This window comes from Acomys minous (assembly GCF_964271855.1).
Source record: "Acomys minous genome assembly, chromosome: 7".
Taxonomy (NCBI): domain Eukaryota; kingdom Metazoa; phylum Chordata; class Mammalia; order Rodentia; family Muridae; genus Acomys; species Acomys minous.
Window position 1 is genome coordinate 47,759,004 of NC_140488.1, and position 19,129 is coordinate 47,778,132.

Here is a 19,129-nt window from a genome sequence, read left to right on the forward strand (position 1 = left end):
CCCACTGCGCTCACCGCCCTCTGCGGCTTTGGTCCGCCCCGCGGCTGCCGCCAGCGACAGGGCCGCCCCAAGCCGCTGCCCTTGCCCCCTGCCGGAGTGGAGGAGGAACTGAATGTCTGTGGCTGAAGCCCAAGGCGACCTGCCCCTGCCCTGTACTGCCCTACCTGGTCCGGAATTCCGGGATGCTTGAAGGGCCCACTTCTCAACCAACCTCCTCCTTGCTCTTCCCATTCGCACTCAAGAACCGAGCCATGGCTAAATAACAACTGTAGCCCTTAGGACTAGGGACTTAGGCGAGGTCGCACTAAGGGAGTATGTGAAAAAACCGAGTCCCAGGCGCCCTTGAATACTAACTAGCTCATGGGACAAACCTGTCTGGATTCTGCTTGTAGTGAGCTCCTGCAGTATGTGTGCCCGGCCAAAGCAACGAACTGTGAGAGAAATGGGCCTTAGAGCGAGGGAATAAAATCACCCTGCCTCACTTTTATGTCACTTCCCTCCAAAATCACTGATGACAGCGGCTAGGCTACTCAGAGCTGCTGGACAGTAACGTTCTTTTGTGGTCTGGCCTTTCCCTTGTGCACTCTCTTTGGAACAGCCTGCCATTCTCCTCTGCTAATCCTTAAATCCCCAGCTCAAGCACTATCTTCTTAGTGAAGCCTTCTCTATCTCCTAAAGGAGGCTTATGCACTACTCCTGCTGTTATGTCCTGCAACCTTGCTTCCGTTGATACTATGGAGCTTAACTCGTTCGATTTAAAACAACTTACTAGGTATCACATGGTGCTTTTCTCCTAGCACTTCAAATTATCTGTGTCCTAGACAGCGATTTCAAATCTTGGAGGCATAGTTTTTTGTCTTAATATTCAACTTATTTAAACCCTTTTAAAAATGTGTATATACACCCTTGGTTATCCCTGGAATAATTCTAATTAATCCTCACTGCAGGATCCCTAAACAAAGGAAAATTAATGGAAACTCAAATTCATTATATACAATTATATAGTATTTGTATATAATCTACACACATTTTCCAAAATACTTTAAATCATCTCTAGGATGTATAAATGCTATGAAAAGTTATGCTACTTTGTTTGAAGAGTAATAAAAATCTGCATATTTAAAATACCTTTGTTTCACCAGGGGCCATGGCTCATGGCTATAATCCCAGTACTCAAGGAGTCAAAGGCAGGCAGATCATTGTGAGTTTGAGGCCAGCCTGGTCTACAAAGCAAGTCCAAGACAGCCAGGGCTACACTGAGAAACCCAGTCTCCAAAAACCAATCAAAACAAAACAAAACAAAAAAACCCATACAACCCCAAACCACCACCAAAACAAAACTCATGTGTTTTAAAACACTATATGATGGGAATTGAAACTAGGGCCCTGAGCATGCCTCACAACTGTTCAACCACAGAGTTCTACCCTCAGCCAACTGTTCAACCACAGAGTTCTACCCTCAGCCCTGAGTGAATTCCAGAGATGCAGATAGCCAGCCAGCTATGTACTGGATGGAGGTATTCACATACCTGCTGAACGTGGATGTTTTATTTAGATTGCAAAAAAAAAATGTATTGCACAGAGAATGTGGCTTTCAAAACTGTCATTCCTTAAGATCTAACGGGGCCAAGTGACTTAAAATCGGTTCACATGATGGTGTTTTGCCTCATAGTTCCCAATGTACCAATCTGCAGAGGTCTGTCTGGGATTGGTGAGGCTGAATAAGCCATAGAGTACACAGAAGAAGGTGAGCAGTATTTTGGGGGGGGTGGGTAATGTTGGGACTGTGGAGTCCTCACATGACCCCTTTATGCAGCATTCTGGAGCCCAAGAGCATACTCTGGCCAATAACTGTTTACATTTCCCAGGGAAGTTTTATTTCTGCAAATATCACGAGCCATATTAACTTTTAAAAGAATCCCATACTCAGTTTGTAAATTTACCTTCATATTGAATTTGTAGAAGAAGCCGAGTGTGCAGAGGCAAGGCAGATTTTGTTCTCGGTCCCGCCTGTGGACTGTAGATTTTGTCTAAACTAAAGAAACTATTAATAAGTCAGGGTAAAAGCCAGGCATGGTGACTGATGATGCCAACCACTGCACTCAAGAGGCTGAGGCAGGGGGATTGCCAAAAGTTTAAGCCCAGCCTGGGCTGCACTGTAAGGGCCTGTATGCAAACTAAAACAACATGGTGCAATCATTCTACGTCTTCACTATTATTCAAGGTGTTGCAATGATGCATCAACTTCTCATCTATGGTTCCTGGGACCTTGGGGTCTTGCGTATTGTGTAAATCCATACGCCAGATTTCGTTGTACCTCTTGCTGTATGACAATTTATTGGAGCATTAGGTAGAACAGTGGATGTAATGGGAAATCACACATCTAGAACTGCAAAATAGACAAATTTCTGTAAGGACTGTGATAGAAGTTATAGCTAAGAATGTTGCTCAAAGCAAAGGACTAGGCTCCATGTCCAGTCTGAAGTCTGCAGAAGTACCTATGAGGTAATCATCCAATCTGTCCAGTGTAAAGTGTACTGTCCGGAGATCAAAGCACGTTCTCTCTCTCTCTCTCTCTCTCTCTCTCTCTCTCTCTCTCTCTCTCTCTCTCTCTCTCCTGAAGTAACTATTCTAAACCAAGGGCTTTTCAATTTCATGGCCTTCTAGTGCAAAGGAATTCTTTAGTGCTTAGATTCCTGAAATGAAAATGGTCACTTAAGACAACAACAATTTATTTTCCTGCTGTTCTGGAGGCTGAAAGTCTGAGGTCTGGGAAGGCCATACTTACTCTAGACTTGCTAGGAGGAGAAATGGGTCCTTGTCTCTTTCCGTTTCTGGTGGCAGCACATACATTCCAGCACCCATGACTTCATCTTTACACTGCATCTTCGTCTTCACAACATTTCCCTTTGTGCGTGTGTGTCAGATCTCCCTCCGCCTCACATCTGTGACCACACGGTAACTAGGCTTCAGGCATAGTCATACAACTCAGTCCAGTGTGCTCCAATCAAAATTGTTTTTTTTTAAGATTTATTTATTATTTATACAGTATTCTGCTCAAATGTATGCCTGCATACCAGAAGAGGGCACCTGATCTCATTATAGATGGTTGTGAGCCACCATGTGGTACCTGGGAGTTGAACTCAAGACCTTTGGAAGTTAACCTCTGAGCCATCTCTCCAGCCCCCCCCCTCATCAAAATTCTTAATGAATCTATTATTTTGCCACCTACAGTAATAGTCACAAGTTCCACTTATTAAGAAGTAGATATGGGGCTGGAGAGATGGCTCAGAGGTTAAGAGCACTGGCTTCTCTTCCAAAGGTCCTGAGTTCAATTCCCAGCAACCACATGGTGGCTCACAACCATCTGTAATGAGATCTGGTGCCCTCTTTTGGTGGGAAGGTGTACATGCAGGCAGAACACTGTATAAGTAATAAGTAAATCTTTTTTTAAAAGTAGATATATCTATCTTTTGAGAGAGCTGTTATTCAACATACCACAGAAGATGGTTTAAATCGTGTATTATTCTCTGAACCACAACTTGGCTTGTTTACTTATGACTCCTCTTATAAGATATGAAATTAAGAGCATCACAGAGACAAGAAACTGATCGACAATTTTGATCAAGTGGTTAGGGGGTCAGGTGTTTTGTTGTTACTGTGGTTTGAAACCAGTGCTGTGTGCATACTAGGCAAGTGTTCCACCACTGAGCCACATCTCTAGCCCAGGTTTCAGTTATTGAATCAGAGTTACTCCTTCATTTTCTTTTTTATTTAAAGATTTATTTATTTATTATGTATACAGTGCTCTGCTTGCATGTACTCATACAAACCAGGAGAGGGCGCCATATCACATTACAGATGGTTATGAGCTACCATGTGGTTGCTGGGAATTGAACTCAGGACCTTTGGAAAAGGAGGCGGCGCTCTTAACCACTGAGCCATCTCTCCAGCCCCCTCCTCCTTCATTTTCAATGTCTTGCATTATCTATTTTTTTCTTACAAGACAAATAGTATCAAATGAATAATTTCAGAGTCAATTCCAATGATAATAACTATAAGGACAATAATTGAGATAATTTCCAATGAAGACTTGAGAGGCAGAGGCAGAATGATTATGAGTCAGGGCCATTTTTGGCTACATGTGGAGTGTCAGGACAGCCTGGTCTAATTGACACCTTGTTGGGCTTTGAACTTGGGAACTTAATATGCTATACTATGCTTCTACCGCTCAGCAAAACTCCTAGCCCTTGCTTTCATCATTTTTTAAAAATCGAGACAGTCTTGTTAATTAAGTTGCAAAAACTAGTCTTAAATTTTCTATTTATTCCAGGCCATAACCTCCTATTTTCCTGTCTCAGCTTCCCAAGTTCCTGGAACAGACTACAACACTGCAGATGTATAAACATTAGAATATAAACAATAATACAAGTTACAGTGACATACTATGCCATAGGTACATCAAATATGTAAGAAATAGCAATAACATCAACTAAAGAAAGTATTTATTCTCCAGCATGTCCCCGCCCAAAAAAAAAAAAAAACCTTTATTCTAATAAAATATCCTAAATTTGCTGCGGATACCTAATTAAAAACCACTGACCTAAAAGAATACTAGATTAAAATGAATAAAATATTGTGACCAAGTATGTTTTTTTTTTGTTGTTAATAGTTAAAAATGAGACTATCAGTTTTGTCTCATCAGGCAAAGTGCCACCAGCACTCAGATAAACAGTGATATCTCCCACAAAAACACCACTTCTGAAAATTTTATACCATTTACACATTTCACATGGGTAGTGTTGACCGTCTTCAGTGTCTCTATTTTGATAAAGCAAAAATAATAACTCCCTTATTTTCATCCATGAACCTCTGAAAATCAAAAGAGTTCTTACTTGCAAAATGGCATTTTGGAAGGTACTCTAGTTCGCATTTAGAAATTGGTCTTAGAAAAAAAAAAGCTATCAGGAAACTCGAACAATTAGTCTAGTTAGTAATGAAAAGTAAGTTATGAACTTATTGGAAAGTAACAGGAAAACATTTTTTTAAATGGGTTTTATTATGATCAAGAACCATATCTTTTCATAAATGAGAAAACTATTAGAACTACTACAGAAGGGATTTCAAAAATCCCCAACAGGCCAGATAAATACAACGTCTTAATTTAATCAAAATTTCTTATGAAAACTGTTTATTTCAGTTACCAAACCAAAAGAAATCTTTTTATAATCTGATTTTGGAAGGGGGAGGTTGAGTATATTTTTTATAAACAACAGAACCTGTAAATTAATTAAAATAAGTTACAGTATAATAAACAAATGTAAATACTTTTTAAAACAAACTAAGTACAGAAAGTCATATCAAAAGGAATATTTTTTTCCAAGACAGGTTTTCTCTGTGTAGCCTTGGCTGTCCTGGACTTGCTTTGTAGACCAGGCTGGCCTCGAACTCACGGCGACCCACCTGCCTCTGCCTCCCGAGTGCTGAGATTAAAGGCATGCTCCACCACGCCCAGCCCAAAAGGAATATTTTTGAATATATTCTGAAATAGGTTTTCAGATAAGACTGGGTCCTTTGTATAGATGAAAGTTATTCGGGAAGATAATCCCAATAAAATTATTGTCTTGGATCGTTTATTATGGGACAAATTTGTTTTGACTAACTGAAATTATCATGGATAAGTATATAGGGTCCATATAATATAATATACATGTTGGGGAGAAGAGTGATTAAGATGTCAGATGGAATGAAATTTTCATGGTTGCAAATGTACATTTTAAAAATCAGATCGTTTTAACCTGCATTTTTCAGTTTTACCATTTTTCTTACCCAGTACGTCCACTGATATCATAAAGAGGGCTGCTATGTCTTGTGAATTATAATTTATTTGTTCAATTAGCACTGCAACCAAAAAAAAAAACCTAGAGACTGAATTTTAGTTCAGTGGTAGAGTAATTGCTACCACGTATGATGCCTTGTTTTCAATTCGCCCCCCCCCCCCCAGGGCTAACCAAAAAAATATAATCCTCTTGCCTCATTTTGCTCATTGATTACTGGATTATAGACCTGTGCCCTCTGGCCCAGGGGTGCATGTGTGCATGCGTACATGCATGTGTATTTGTGGTGGTTTTTAATTGTTTTGTTTTTGTTTTTTGAGACACACGTTCCTAAATATAGCCTAAGCCAGTCAAGAACTTACTATGAAGCCGTCGCTATAGAGTGGTAATGTAGAAATTACTAAAGTATCAGCTGGTGACAGAAGTGTTTATTGCAGTCTCTTGGTACTCGGCTAAATAAGCACCGATGGTACCCTATATGGTCTATAAGAACGGAGTGTGGTGAGGAGGATTTTGCACTTTTACTCCCAGAGGCCTGAAGTGAAGTGCAGTACTGAGGTCAGCATGGCCTAAGGGGAGGTTGGCAGGTGATAGGGAACAGTGCTATTTAACTCCTACCCCCGCTGCCCAGCTTTCATAAGATAGATCTTTATTCGTAGCTCTCCTTATGTTCAAAAGAGAACCCCTGATTCAATTCTTGTATGTGTTTGTGGGGGGGGGAAGAGGGGAGGGGGGGCAGTAATTTAGAGCACTTTATGGTCCTTTCCTTGATCACATTTGAGAAATACAGAGGTATATCTAAAGTTTTCTTTAAGTGTCCCCCCCTCCATGCTTCACTGTATTCCCTCAAGATAGCATGGCCTCTCACTGAGCCTGGATGTTGAGGTAATACAGTTACAGATTTTTACAGGAGAAGTGGGGGTTTGAACTCAGGTCCTCAAGCTTTCTTGCGACAAGTTCTCCTGTGGACGGATCCTCCCAGTCACACGTGAGTCTATTTGAACTAAAATGTAGGCTCCAGTTATTCTTCATCAGTGCCAATCTTCAGGACATTGTCTTATTTGCTAGCTAGCTGACTAAAATGAATTTTCAAACGTGCTGTTTCAAAAATCAACAGGATTAGCTGTCGGTGGACCTCAATGGGAGAACACTAGCCTACCGTGCCTGATGCTGTGGAATCAACTCCCGCTGGCAAAAAAAAAAAAAAAAAGAAAAGAAAAAAAGAAAAAAAAAGAAACAAAAATCCACACAAAACAAATACAAAAGGAGAGCAATGGACAACATATTCAACTACCATCAAATGTTATTGTGAGGATTAAGCAACAATTGTTATTTTTTTGTTTTTTGCAAAGCAGTGTTATCTGCTTCATAGTTCGTTATTATTCATGGGCAACTCAAGTTAGGCGAGACTGTAATCCCATCAATTTTGAGAATTAGAATTGCTCGGTCCCGGAGAGATGGCCAGTCTGTTTGGAGCTCTTGTCGCTCTTGCAGGGGACTAAGGTGGCCCCCAGCACCCACACGGTGGCTCACAACCCTCCGTACAACCCTTTTCTGGCCCCTGTGGTCACAAGGCACACATGGGGTGCACATGCATATGTGCACGCAGCAAAACACACAGATTCAGAAAATAAAATCTTTTTGTTTTTTAATTATGGGGCTGGAGAGATGTCTCCGTGTTTAAGAGTACTGGCTGCTCTTCCAGAGGACCTGAGTTGATTCCCAGCACCCACACGGTGGCTCACAACCTAACTCCAGTTCCAGGGGACTCAGCACCCTCTTCCGGCCTGTGTGGGCAACAGACACCCACTTGGTGCACAGACATAAATGCAAGCAAGAGACATACATATAAAATAAGTTTAAAGGTTAAAAATAATTTTATCTATATCGACATACAGCTTAATTTTGTGCTACAAAATGTCTCTCTTCTTACTAGCACATTTGCAGTAGGTACTGGTAGTATACCCATTCTACAGAAGAGAAAGACAATTGACTATCTACTTAATTTGCCCAAGACACCATGGCTGATAGCGGGGGAGTGGAGATTTCTTTCAATGCAGAAACTGCAGTTCAGAAAATCCCTATGGGCCAGTGACAGGGCTCTACAGATGAGACCCTGACGACTTGGGTTCAACCCCCAGATCTCACACAGTAGTAGCAAAAGTCAACTCCTGAAGAGTGTCCTCTGACCTCTACACGAGCGCGCCTTGGCCCACTCGCCCACAAACACAAAATAATCAGCCCCGGCATTTAAGGCGTGCAGTTGAAGTCACAGGAACCACAAGGATGAGAAAGAGGGGTAGAAAGTGTTACAAGTTAAGTGAATGTATCAGAAATGGCACACGAGGGCCGGAATTGCTCCCAAAGCCTAAGTGGGTCTCCTCAAACTATCACATTTGAAAATGAATTTCAATTTATGAATAGCTGATTAGGATGCGTCAACCCCAGGCATTTTACAATCCGCCACCTAGCAACTCTCAGAGTCAAACCCTGATTGGACGTTGGGGCGGGCTGGGGATGACGCCAGAACGCTCCGGGGTACGGTGTCCTGGTTGGTCCCGGAAGGATAATGCGCACTTCTCGGGAGCCGCGACCTTCGCAGAGGCTTCTGGGATCGAGCCCAGTGCCGGCGCTTGCCCCTTGCCGCTTGCCGCTTCCTCCAGAGGCCTCAGGGAAAATGACAAGGCGGGATGTCGCGGCGGGTTTTTCCAGTTCAAAGCTAGAAACCTCCAGCCGCCAAAGGCGCAAAGGGATGGGAACTGAAGTGTAGTTGTGTGTGTGTGTGTGTGTGTGTACGTGTTGGGATAGGGTGGGGTGGGAAATAAGAAACGGACAGGACTCCCGGCCACTGTTAATGACGCCACGAAGGGGTGGAGTCTGTTTCCGGTGTGCTAGCCTCCGGGTGTTTTATTTTGTTTTTAGATTGTTTGCGGTTAGCGACCAGCGGGATGCAAAGATGGGCGCCAAAAGATGAAACGAAGATTAGAACTTGGCGAGAAATTGTTGCTGGCCAGTACTCTCACTCGGAAGTCTTGTTTGTATGAAATTAACTGGGCCCTTCCTAGGTTTCAGTTTCTTTTGGCGGGAGGAGGGGGAGTGAGATTTTTTTTGTGTTAAACAAATTATCGAGTGCTCCCTACGGTGTTCTGTGGATTTGTTAATCCTTTGTGAGTGGGGGAGAGAAGGGGGGGCGGGGGGCGGGGGGGAATTAGGCTTTATTTTCACATTTTACAGTCTGAGAATTGTCACTTACTTTTGAATTTACTCTATACTGTACAGAGAGCGAAGGATCTTTGATTGGACTGCTTTCAACTCTTTTGGATAGAAAATAAAGCAAAACTTTCCTCCAGGTATTTTCCCCCTCAGGGCTTTTAGTTCCTGGCGCAGCTATTTGGCAAGATTCAGGAATGGGGAGAGCAGAGGGATGAGGGCGGTCCAGTAATACTTAAGTCCCAAAGTAGTTTATTACTGGTGAGGGACAACTCTGAAAAAAAAATTCAGTCTTAACCTGAGATCAAAGTCTACTCTTGCGTTGGATCCTGTGTGTAATCTGGTTAGGACATTGCTGCACTCTTAGTATTTGCAATTCTTCTGCGCTATTTCTTTGTTTAGTAAGCCAAGTCAGTTGACAGCCTGAAATCCTGCACCCTTCAAAACCTTAAGCAAGCCTTAAAAGATTTTGAAAGGCCTGACCTCTTGCTTTATTAATGAGAGAAACAAGAATATACCAGGTAATCCAAGTTACTGCTTCTTAAATTTCTCTGGGCATCCTGTTTATCTGGGCTAACTTGTTAAGACAGACTGCTGGGCATCACTCATAGAATGCTTTCTTCCTTTTTTTTGTTTGTTTGTTTGTTTTGTTTTGTTTTTTGATGGGATGCTTTCTAGAATTGAAACTTCGAACAGTTGCCAGGAAACAGCACTTTTTAGGACCGTCCTTTCCAACCTCCCATTCCTAGCCAACCTGTGTCTCCTGTGTGTATCAGCATAGCTATGAATGTGGCCCAAGACATTTCGAGCACCCACGACTGAAATGCCAAACATTTGAACATAGCCTTGAACAGAGGTGACATGTAAACTTGAAAGCATTACTGGAGGGCACAGTGAACAGAACACGTTGAAAGCAGCCGTTAAATCAGCAGCTAAAACAGGTCATAAAACGCTGCTCACTGAAGAAGAAAATGAGTTCCCACTTAGGAATGAACGGTGAGTGTGCCTCAAACACAGATTTGGGGAAATGTTAACAAATGAAAAGGGGGCAACCTAGGCATTTTAGATGTTTAAGCATAAAAGATGCCCAGGTGCAAAAATCAGTGCTAGGAACTTCACCAGGTCAGACCAAGGTTGGAGGTTGGAATGGGCTGGGGATGTGTAATGTGATTGCCTGTGTCTGGTGTGGACTTCTATTTTGTAGCAACCTTCCCTGATGCCTCTGGGTGGAGCCAGTGAGGCCAGAGCTGGCTGAAGAGGAAAAGATAAAGCATGGCGGTCCAACCAGGGGTGCAGAGACTTGGGAGCCAAAGTGAGAGGTGACTACAAGGAGGAAGGGGAAGAGACAGAGAACCAGTGAGGCAGCATGTGGAGGTTTCTGGTGTGTTGAAGAGATTGGAACATTATTATTGGTGAGCAGCTGGTTCTAAGGGAAGGCAGCAGTGGGCAGATAAAAGGAAGATAAGGTCAAGAAAGGTCTTCCTGGCCAGAATACCTGTATCTGCATTGTTTCTGGACAGAATGAGTGTAGTGCCTTGGTGTCCAGTTTCACTGCTGGTAGACAGGTTGGGTTAAAAGTGCCAGACTGGCTGCTTGAGAGTACTGTCTTTCAGGCTCTAGATGCGCAAAAGGAATAGCACTTTATTTTCACCCTTTGCAGCCTACCAGTAGCCATCTGCTTTGCAGCATAGACACATATTGTGTCAGAAAAACTTATCTGAGACCACCAGACTTGTCCTATAGAGTCTGGGACAGGAACTTTAGTGTGCTACATAAACATATTTTAGGGTATATGCAGAAAAACTTTCCTTCAGGCGTGTTTCTGACACACTTAGGTTCCTGTGCACCAACTTGGACTGACAGGCTGTAACTTTGGTCTCAAATCAATTTAATCCTGGTCAGACCATAATAGCAGGACCCCTGTGGAAGAATCTATTTTACTCGATGCTAAGTAGTGTCTCCCATTACAGGTAGAGCCTATACTGTCTAGTCAGGACAGCAATGCGGGAACTCAGGGATGGGCTTAGCCCACGTAAACATTTGAAATCATTACCAGCACCACCACCCCGGCCAACTCAGGCTGTGAACTGTGTGCCTGCCCCAAACTCTAAACACGTTTTCAGTTATTTTGAATTGTCCATCCTGCTGCTTTGGTCACCAGAGAAACAGCTGTAGTTCAGGCTTCTCAAGTTTCTCTGTGCCTCCAAGCCAGCGGTACAGAGTGCTGAGTGGTCAGCTGTGGGGTAGTCACCTGGATGGAAGTCTCAAATACATTTTGGAGAAATGCCATTATGCTTCTGAGCTGATGTTGGGGAACCTGGAAGTGTTGCAGGAGCCCAAGGCCATAAGGCCTGACCTAGATCAGCATTGTCTTCCACATTAACATAAACACATTGATAACACCACATTATGTATATATACATATGTGTATATACATATGAATTTATAAAAGGTTTTGACTATTTTAAAAATTATATGTGGTGGTGTTTGTGACTGTTTGTGTGTGTGTGTGTGTGGGGGGGGTTATGTGCACCTGAGTGCTAGTCTCAGAGGCCAGAAGCACTGGATCCTCCGGACGTGAAGTGGTAGACGGTTGTTACTCATCTGACGTGGATACTGGAAACTGAACTCAGGTCTTTTTGGAAGATCAGCAAGTACTGTTAACTGCTGAGCCATTTCTAAAGCTCCCATGAATTTTAATCTAACTATAGTTTTGGCAGAATCTAGAGAACCAGAAATTCTCAGTTTGTCTCCCATTTTCCTTAGTGGTGTTAAAGGAAGAAAAAAAAAAAGAGAAAACAAAATTCAAGAAATAGGCACTTGTGGAATAAACTGCAGCTTCGCTGATGACAACTAGAAAATGAGTATTGCTCCAGGTACCAGGGGAAAGGGCTATTGATTGTGGTTCATTTTCTTTTGTTCTTTTTTCTTTTTTTTTTAAGTTTTTCAAGACGGGGTTTCTCTGTGTAGCCTTGGCTGTCCTGGACTTACTTTGTAGTCCAGGCTGGCCTCGAACTCACAGTGATCTGCCTGCCTCTGCCTCCCAGGTACTGGGATTAAAGGCGTGCGCCACCACCGCCCTGCTGATTGTGGTTCCTTTTCACTGCCAGCATGACATTTCCCTCAGTAATGCTGATTCCTAACTCCCCTTATACGAGACCTCTGTATGGAAGGCTAGTCAGCTATGAATGACAGTGTACTAGAGAGGAAGGCAAATACATTGTTTTTACAGTGCAGGGAAAGAAACTCTTACAATATTTTATTTACACTATTTTCTTGTCTATTGAAAAGTTCTGTATGTGTATGGGCGCACAATACTGTATTGCTCAGTATGGAATGATGAAATCAAGAGAACTAACTTATCTGACACCTACTGGTAGTTTCTTTTTTTTTTTTTTTTTTTTGGTTTTTCGAGACAGGGTCTCTCTTTGTAGCCTTGGCCGTCCTGGACTCACTTTGTAGACCAGGCTGGTCTCGAACTCACAGCGATCCGCCTACCTCTGCCTCCCGAGTGCTGGGATTAAAGGCGTGCGCCACCACGCCCGGCGGCTCCTACTGGTAGTTTCTGATCCAAATATTGGAAACGTTTCCTTAGCCATTTTAAAACTGGGAGCCTGTGGTTAATAGTAGCCCCCAGCCATTGTAGTAATCTGACAACAGCCCTCACATCTAATGGAAAGTTCAACGCACTTCGATTACCACCTTTCTCCTTAATCTTCAGGCTCCACACCCTCCAGGTAGATGATTGAACTCTGCTCCCATGAATATGATTGGCTGAGACTCCTGCACCATGTGAGCAGATAATCTGTCCTTCTGTGAAGTTCTGGCTGTTTTCACTTCATACACATTCTTCTATGTTGGCAGGGTAAGTGCATATGTGCAGACGTGTGTCCGCATGGGATCCCTTTTATCGTAGGCACACGTGCACTACATGCTTCTGTATGGTGCTTTCCTCTAAGTTGAAACATTCTGTCTAAGCGTGTATGGGAAGTCTTGTGAGCAGACAGATTCTGGGAGAACAGAAAATTTTGAGTGCCATTCTAGCAGTATAAAAAGGAGTGAACGACTGCTGGGTGTGCAGCCTGGTGAACCCAACTTCAGAGAAGAGAGCCTTAGACTATCAAGCTGCCTGCAGGCTGGGAAGAGCTCCAGGGTTACTAGCAGCTTTTGCGAATGTCACCCATGTTGAGGTGGGCTTTGGTGATGCAGTTGCTTTTGAGTTATTTGAGTCCCTTGTAAGCATCCCTTCACCCATTATTGCTGTTCACTAAAAACTCACTGGTTCACCAAGTCAGACTTCGGTGCAGTCGCTACTTTCGACCACTGTAGGCTCCTTTTCTGAGGTGACTAGACATGTGTTGGTTGAGTAGCCCCAGTAAAAGCCTGCCTGGAGGACAGTCTCCCACATCTTTCTTCAGGCCACATATACAATTTTGTTCTTTACATACGGTCTCTTGTTGGCCTGGAACCCTTCATCTAGGCATGAACCCAAGGGATCTGCCTTTCTTCAGTTCCCCAGCCCTAGGCCAACATATTAAAAACAGATTGATTGTTTCATTTGATGTGTACGGTTGTTCTGCTCACATGGATCTATGTGTACCAGATGCATGCCTGGCGTTCGGGGAGGAGAGTGTCAGGCTCCTGGAACTGGAGTTGCAGACAGTTGTAAGCCACCGTGTGGGTACAGAACAAGTTCTCTTAACTGCTGAACCATCTCTTTAGCAACATGGGTACTGCGTGCGTGTGTGCGTGCGTGCGTGCGTGCGTGCGTGCGTGCGTGCGTGCATATCTCTATTCTAGAGGTTCTAGCCTGGGAGACTGGAGCTGATAAATGAGGCAGACTTGAGTCTCACGCAATAGCCAACTTTATATACTGTGAGGGCTAAGAAAAATCAAGGGGGTAAAGTTCTTATGAGTTCAAGCTGTTTACAATTACAAGGAAAAGCCACACATGAAAAAAACATGTTTTTCAATAGATGCATATAAAGGATACTTTAAATATTTAGCTGAACAATAGCAGCAAGCAGTAATGAGTAATCTGACTTACACTCAATCCTATCTGCTACACCTGGGAGGAACATGAAAACACCCCCCAGAACAATTCTGTGTTTTGAAAGACTAATGTCACAAGACTCCTGTCTTGTTTTCTTGGAGTTTTCTCACAAACGCTTTGAATTCTCTTCACAGAACTCCACATTCCTGGACTATGTTCAGACATGTCTGTGTGATATACACACGCACGTACGCATGCACCATATGAAGGTCAGAGGTTGATTTTGGGTTTCTTCAATGTCATTTTTTGAGACAGACTAACACACTGAAGGAGGAGCTCATGACTCACTTAGTGTGGCTGGCCAGCACCCGCTAGGGCTTCTGGGGTCCTGCTTCCCAGCGCAAGATTCCAAATTACCCTCTAGGACTTTTTATTTAGATCATCTTGCTTATGGGACAAGCACTCTACAGCCTTTTGTGCTTGGGTTCTGGGGATAGCATTAAGGTCCTTGTTCTGGCAAGGCAAACATTTTATGGGCTTTGTCACTTCAGCAACTAAGCAGCCTAGTCTCAGATTTTACTTCTTTTTGGAGGCTTTTGTTGCATTGTGTATATATACAAATTTTCCTTATCCATCAGTTGACACATTATTAATTTTGCCATTTTTAAGATGCTTAAGTCAGTATTGGCATATATCCTTTTTTTCTTCCAGTTTCCAATTTCTTGTTTGCATATGAAAAATTTCAGGCTGGGGCCATAGCTCAGTGGTAGAACTCCTACCTGGCATGTGCCTGGATCTAGATTCTGTTAATAAAGCCCACAATGAAAGTGAGGTTTACATATATATAATGTTGTGATCTTTCCCTTTATTCTAGTTTTTCTTTAAAAAAAGAAGATTTATTATGTATACAATGTTCTGCCTGCATGTGTACCTGCACTCCAGAAGAGGGCATCAGCCCTATTTTAGTTTGTTTTTTTTTTTAAATAACATAATTAGTAAGGGAAGTACTAAATTTCCCTGCAATCTACATGAGTTCCCTAGTCTGTAAATTCTCCAATACTTATCTGTGTATTTGAATTTTTTCCTCTCTTTTAAATTGTTCAGCTAGCCCATCTTCACCTATCCATAGAAGTTTTGATTTGATGAAACCCTGTAGATTGGTGTATGTACTTAGTCCTTTTGGGCTAAGATCAAAAGGCTCATTACAAAGATCAGTGATCTGTAATTTTCTGACTCTGTTTATGTCTAGCATTTTTACATTGCTGCTCTTATGTGAGACTGTAACAATGAATTTGTTCATGTTGTTCATTATTGTAAGTTCTGTATTGTAGTGCTAAGATGATCTTTCTAAATTAAGAAAAGTGGTTTTCTGCCATTATGGATTTCTTTAGTGGTTTGTACACAAAGTGAAGAACACACTTTGGTTTAAAAATCATCTGTGAGATTCTATTTACAGTAGCATTTACAGTTGTACTTTATCATCAAGAACAAAGGGTGTTATCTACTTTGTGGTAATAAACTAAAGGTAAAGTAAAAATCAGAAAGAGACCAATTAGCAGAGAAACCATACTAGGAATCAGTATTTAGAAAGTAGTGTAGATAGTTTTGTTTTCACCCTTGATAAAGCTCTTCCCCACCAACGAAGACATAATCACTGTAAGGAGTCCAAAGCAAATCAGAAGTACTGCTGTGGCCCACCTTCATTTAAACCTTTTAGAGGCTAGCTCTTGAATAGTCTCCTGGAAAATGGCAGATAATTACATTTGCCTTTTACATCCTCTTGCCAACCTGACAGGTTATCAGGAATTCTATGAAGCCGTCTTCCTTTCAGAGTGCCTTCCAGATCCTTGTCCAGGCAAGCTACAAAACTAAGCGAAGCCCAGATCAAACAGACACACAACAAAGAAAAGCAAAGAAATCCACTGAGTCAGGCACAGTGGTCCAGTGGAGTAATCAATATAGCAGATCTCCGTGGGCTGCTTAAAAAAATACCAGGTAAGTGAGGAGCACATGGGGATAATGTGTAAAATTCAAAATCAAATAAATGAGGCAGCATAAAAAGATAAAAGTCAGGGAGTCAACAATAAAGCCAAAGCAATTCAACAGGGCAGTTGTGGCACATGCCTGTTCCCTCAGCACTTGGACCACCTGTTTTAAGTCTAGCCTAGGCAGACTGAATTCACAGAGTGAATTCTAGGATTGCAAGAGCTACAAAGTTGAGTTGCTATGTAGCAAATACTCTCCTCCCAGTTCACACGCGTACTTAGTGACAGATTGGCCGTTCAGTTCCAGAATCTGCGCTTTAATATGGCTGTGCCTATTAGGTATACAGTGAAAGTCTGGTAGTAACCAGAACTTAGGGGATCAAACTTGCCGGAAGTTGGAGTAGGCTAGGGGTGCAGGTGGTTTGTTTCCTGACACTTCTTGACCACCCTTGGAAGTATGCAGGGCACTCAGTGATGATGATCACCCTTGGGGCCTCCCAGAAGGGCTGGTATGGCCAGTGTCACCACTGCTGCTCCAGAGGCCAGTAGAATGCCAACACGGGGGAGGAGGTGCAAGGGATCTCAGGGCTTTTTCCTGCTTAAAGCCACCCAAGGCACAGAGGGGACAGCAGTGAGAGGGAGTGATGGGGGGTGTGAAAATGGAACAAACTCTGGGCAACTACTGATGATGTCCCCATGAGATGTGCACTGTTTGCAGTGTGTTTATGTGATGGGACATCTTTGGATTATTTGCCATTTTGTCACAGGCAGGATGGGAAGGAAAAGCAGAGAATAATGAACGGAGGATAATCTGTGAAAGTGGTGTTGTTTCCCCACACCCCACTGTAGTATTTCTCTTGGATGAACGCCTTTGTGTGATTGATCCTACTTTTTTAAAAATTATTTTTTATTCTTAAAAAAATGTTTGACGGGATAACAATCGGGATGTAATCTGAATAAACTATTTAAATAAAAAAGAAAAAATTTTATTTGCTATAGTTTATTCACATTACATCCCAATCATTATCCTCTCGCTCTTATCTTCCCATCCCCACCTTCCCTCTCTCTTCTGCTCTATTCCCGTCCCGTAGACCTCTGACAGGGGGGCCCTCCTCCCCAACTGTCTGACATCAGCCTATCAGGTCTCATCAGGATAGTCTGCATCCCCCTTCCTCTGTGGGCCATACTTTTCAGACACTGGTAAGGTGACTTATTTCTGTTAGAAATTCTTGAACATGGCTCGGAACCTAGCTGAGTCACTAAACTGCTTATGTTTCAAGCTTTAAGACCTGACTTCAGAACCTATATAAAAATGGCTTTTAGATGTACACACTTGTAACCGCAGTGCTGGAAAAAGCAATATGGACAGGAAAAGAATTAGGGTTTCCTGGCTGAGCCACTTTAGCCTCATGAGGATGGCACTGGAGTTCTCTTGTGTCCACAGACACAGGTACAGATGCACACCCCTTCGTGCAAAGGAATAACCCCTACTACCCATTAAAATAATTCCAGGACCCACTTCTGTTGGATAACAACAGCCTGAAACCAACATAACACCCTGTAACCCGAGCTCCAGAATATGGAATGTCACACACACATTACAAAAAAAAAATCTTTAAATGTTTATGTGTATGGGTGGTTTGCCTACATACTTGTCTGTGCACGCACCACTTGCATACAATGCTGGTGGAGGCCGGAGGAAGGTGCCTGCTACTGCTAGCTTGAATTACAGGCTGTGTGAGCAGCCCGAAGGAGGTGCTAGGAATCTAACTCATACCCCCCAGAAGACCAGCAAGGGACCCTAACTAATGAGCTGTCTGTCTCTTCAACCTTACCATTTAAAAAAAGTTACTGAGCACTGTGCTGGGCATGGTGGCTCGTGTGTAATTTCAGCACTTGGGAGGTGGTCACAGGTTAGGAGTTGAAGGACAGCCTGGCCTATGTGACATATTTTCTCCTCTCTGGAAGAAAAACCAAGGTCCTGAAAGTGCTCTAGCTGCGGTCTGACCATTGGAGAGGCTCCTCACTTAGATAGGAATTTGGCTTTATTCTTACTATTTACATTCTCCTGGTTGTCATCTTATATTAAACAGGGGCAATCAGAGCAGAAAAGGTAAGAAAATAAGTATGTTACTTACTATTTCTTCTACCTAGATCCCAACTTGGTAAACAAGGAGTGACCTCAAGGACTGCTGTCCTGCATTTGTTGCTTAACAGTCATGGCTGCTGTGGCAGGTGGAAGCATCAATTCTTGGCGACCTAGGACACTAACTCTACATGTGCTATAGCTCTTATGTGACATTCCATGCCTCTTGCTTCCAGCTGGCATTAAAGCATGCATAGAAGCATGTGTATGGGAATTCCTCAGTCTTCAAAAAGGTGATGTCTGCAGGCATGGGTATGCCATGGTGTGCTGGTGGAGGTCAGAGGATAAGTTGCTGGAGTTGATTTCTTTCCTTATGAGTCCTGGGCATCGAACTTAGGTTGTCAGCTTGAACCACATCACTGGCCTTCCACAGAAACTATTGCAGTTCTTTTGTAGGCCCAGTAGATTGGACTTCCTTAACCTTTACCTGCGATCCATGTCAAAGCTCTTGATGCAGGGTCTGATTCCTTTGGCTGGAAGTTTTGCCCAGCCCTTCGGAGCTCTCCTGGTGACTAGGACTTGCATGCTCTGCGTTCTGCCTCCTTACAGGCTTTTGTGCTTCTTCAGCGTCAATCCTTCACCCTGTCTTGTCTCATTCTGCAGCCACACTTCCTGCCCTGGCCACCCTGGAACTCCTCAGCAGCCTCATCTTCAGCTGATCACACCTAGCCATCTTTCTTGGCCTGAAAGTTTCCACTTGGATGCCCTTGTCCATCACTCTCTGCTGCTGCTTGTGTCATCAGCTCAGCCTGTGCTACTAAATGTAGGTAAGAAGAGAATACTTGAGGAAAGTTGTGGATTGGGCCTGATGTTACAACACCGTAAAAAAGCACAGGAGGATTTATCTAAGCCAGTGGTTCTCAACCTTGCTAATTCTGCGACTCTTTAATACAGTTCCTCATGTTGTGGTGACCCTCAACCATAAAAATTTTTTCATTGCTCTTTCATAACTGTAATT

The 19,129-nt window shown here is 42.9% G+C and overlaps 1 long non-coding RNA gene across 12 annotated transcripts in view; it reads left to right on the forward strand.

Annotated features, from left to right (window-relative positions):
• Nucleotides 1–8,484: 8,484 nt before the first annotated feature.
• LOC311601382 overlaps nucleotides 8,485–19,129 on the forward strand; it is a 41,069-nt gene continuing 30,424 nt past the window's right edge. For 2 of the 12 annotated variants that reach the window (XR_014780560.1, XR_014780561.1), the window contains exons 1-9: nucleotides 8,639–8,866; nucleotides 9,117–9,187; nucleotides 9,450–9,568; nucleotides 9,726–10,043; nucleotides 10,252–10,459; nucleotides 11,814–11,923; nucleotides 12,769–12,912; nucleotides 18,180–18,304; nucleotides 18,775–18,938. This is a non-coding gene — a long non-coding RNA (uncharacterized lncRNA). The other 10 variants (XR_014780564.1, XR_014780565.1, XR_014780558.1 and 7 more) reach the window with 9 other exon arrangements.